Here is a 3,570-nt window from a genome sequence, read left to right as displayed (position 1 = left end):
AAAGAAAAAAAAAACAACCACGGGTAGGTGGTATACAATTATGGATGGACTGCCGAGTGCCGACACAGAGGTAGCTACAGCCGTGGACTAACGTACTGTGTCTGCTGATAATATAGACTGGATGATAATGAGATGAAATCAATATATATGTATATATAATATCTCTAGTACTGCAGCCGGACAGGTATATATTATATATTTATTATGTAATGACTGATGACGGACCTGCTGGACACTGTCAGCTCAGCAGCACCGCAGACTGCTACAGTAAGCTACTATAGTAGTATGTATAAAGAAGAAAGAAAAAAAAAAACAACCACGGGTAGGTGGTATACAATTATGGATGGACTGCCGAGTGCCGACACAGAGGTAGCTACAGCCGTGGACTAACGTACTGTGTCTGCTGATAATATAGACTGGATGATAATGAGATGAAATCAATATATATGTATATATAATATCACTAGTACTGCAGCCGGACAGGTATATATTATATATTTATTATGTAATGACTGATGACGGACCTGCTGGACACTGTCAGCTCAGCAGCACCGCAGACTGCTACAGTAAGCTACTATAGTAGTATGTATAAAGAAGAAAGAAAAAAAAAAAACACGGGTAGGTGCTAGGTGGTATACAATATTATATATATATTATATACAATTATATATATATATAATATATATTAAACTCATAAACTGGTGGTGATTATTAAACTGGTGGTCAGGTCACTGGTCACACTATCAGCAACTTGCAAGTAGTACTCCTGAGTCCTAAGCAGACAATCACAATATATATTATACTGGTGGTCAGTGTGGTCACAAACAATGGCAGTGTGGCTGGCACTCTGGCAGCAAAAGTGTGCACTGTACGTTATATGTACTCCTGAGTCCTGAGTCCTGCTCTCAGACTCTAACTGCTCCCCACTGTCAGTGTCTCCCCCACAAGTCAGATAATACAGTCACACTATCTCTCTCTATCACTTCAGCAAGTACTAGTAGTAGTAGTACTCCTCCTAATGCTCCCCAAATTACTACTGTGTCTCTCTCTGTCTCACTCTCTTCTCGAATCTCTATAAACGGAGAGGACGCCAGCCACGTCCTCTCCCTATGAATCTCAATGCACGTGTGAAAAATGGCGGCGACGCGCGGCTCCTTATATAGAATCCGAGTCTCGCGATAGAATCCGAGCCTCGCGAGAATCCGACAGCGTGATGATGACGTTCGGGCGCGCTCGGGTTAACCGAGCAAGGCGGGAAGATCCGAGTCGCTCGGACCCATGTAAAAAAAACAGAAGTTCGGGCGGGTTCGGATTCCGAGGAACCGAACCCGCTCATCTCTAATTAATACTATATTTAGCCTTTGGATTTTTGAGACACAAGTGCATGATTTTGCATTTTTTGGCATTAAACTGTAATTGCCACACTCTTGACCATTCCTCTAGTCTATCTAGATCCTCAATCATTTGTTTTACCCCACCTGGTGTGTCTAACCTGTTGCGTACCTTTGTGTCATCTGCAAAAAAGCATACTTTCCCTTTAATGCTATTTGCAATGTCGCCAATAAAGATATTAATGCATATGATTGGACTTCATTTATACCATGAAAACAAGTATCACTCATTGGAATCCTACACAGAGGGATCTAGAGCTGACATATCAATAAGGGAGTCTTGAAGCACACAAAATACTATGGTTTTTCTGTTTGTTATACATGAGGTTGGGACACCTCATAATATTAGCGGCTGCCAAAGATTTCCTGTATACTAGAACTATTGAGCTCTGCAATTCCAATTGTTGCTACACAAACAGGTGGGTTCCGCACCACATGATCTCCTATATGCAAATGAAAACTGGCTCAAGACACTTCCTCAGGAGGCTCAGTTTCAGGAATGTTCAGGAACCCGACACCTCGATAGATCTGGCAGCTGCTGGTACTGCAATGGTACTAGTAGAACTGTAATGTGTCAGCTAGCTGTTCTATCTGCACCTAAGACAGATCCTCACTGCAGTGGACATCGACCAGGGATCCCCCCTCTTTAGCAGCAGCTGCTAGATCAACCAAGGGGTCGGGATCCTGACCACTCTCTGGCAAGCTACGCACAACTAACACACAAGTTGCCCTGTCACGATAAGCTGTGAGCACGTTGATATCATACATCTTCTGCCTCTTACATCCCTCCTCTTTTTCCACTACATAATTTACGTAATCGACGTGCTGTACTATAGTGCAGGGGCCCTCCCGGGCAGCCTATAACTTTTTCTGCTGCATTCTGATCAGATACAGGACCTTTTCCAAGGGGTATATTTACTAAGATGTCGATTTTTTTCTAATCTATTCGAGTTCCATTTTCCTGTCTAAGTGGCATTTCAGGAATTTACTAACCCTGCAAGTTGGCCGTGTTCGTTGCATTCGTATATTTTAACACAGCCGCGAACACAAATACGAATGAATACACCATCGGTCAAATATGGTTGTTATTTTATACAACACGGTAATTTAGTAATGATTTGTGTTTGTGTTTTCGGACGTAAACAACTTAAACTCTGCCGCAAATGTAATCGATTCGTACAAAAGTTGACAATCAAAATAGAACTACTTTTGGCTGGTGTGTTTGAAATCTACCACTCTTGTCAATTACTATAGTAAGTGTATTTATGTATGGTTTTTTATGTATTGTGTGTGTTTTGTGGGTTACCTGTTATGTTTTGCACCACACTACACTTTGTTTTTGTGTTTGTATTGTTAAAATTGCCCTACAAATACAGTCCTGTCCTAATAATCTTTACATTTTGAAGCATTTATGTAGTGCTGATTTGGGATTCAGAATGTAATCTCATGCATACACATAATCCTAGGTTGACGTTATGTAATAGAATGGTGTGTTTTCATTTTGTAATGTTATAAAAAAAAACACACTAACCTCTGTTGCATGCGTAAGATATGTATATTGATTGTGAGCATGCATATGTATTTTTAAAACCACAGTACCTAAATATTTTTAGAAAGAAGACCAAAAGAACTATCATGTTGTACCTTGTTTTTACTAGTACATATGTATCATAAGAAATGTACTAAACAAATGAAAAGCACTTCTCAAATTTGTGAGTGCAAACCCAAAAATGATGCTATAATCACATTTTTTTGTGTTTTCATCAAACTTGCTTAAATGGTCTTATTTAGCGTGTCGGCCTCTTGCGGTGGATGGCCCTTTACCGCTGGTGTCTTGTGACTTCTGCCAGAACGTCTAAGAGGGAACGTGACAGGTGTCACCAAGGGGGTTGTGGTAGTGAAGCTGGAACTTGTATGTTACCTTTGCTGAGTAGATGTTGGCTTAGTTTTGTCAGAGTGACATTTAAGTCTCTGGTTGTAGACGTGTGGCTCTCCGTAATTCTCACCATGGCGTCTTGTGATGTTTGATTCACAGTCAATATCTGCAAGTACGTTTGATTGTAGCCTTTGGTTGTCATCCATTATTCTTTGAAAGGTATCGAGCATGCGATTATTGTCTGTCCTCATGATTCTAATGTGTTTGCCATTCGGGTGAGCTCATTAGTTGGTCTGCTGTTGC

Source organism: Pseudophryne corroboree, chromosome 4, assembly GCF_028390025.1.
Source record: "Pseudophryne corroboree isolate aPseCor3 chromosome 4, aPseCor3.hap2, whole genome shotgun sequence".
Taxonomy (NCBI): Eukaryota; Metazoa; Chordata; class Amphibia; order Anura; family Myobatrachidae; genus Pseudophryne; species Pseudophryne corroboree.
The sequence above is the reverse complement of the archived record's forward strand: the minus strand, read 5'-3'. Positions refer to the sequence as shown.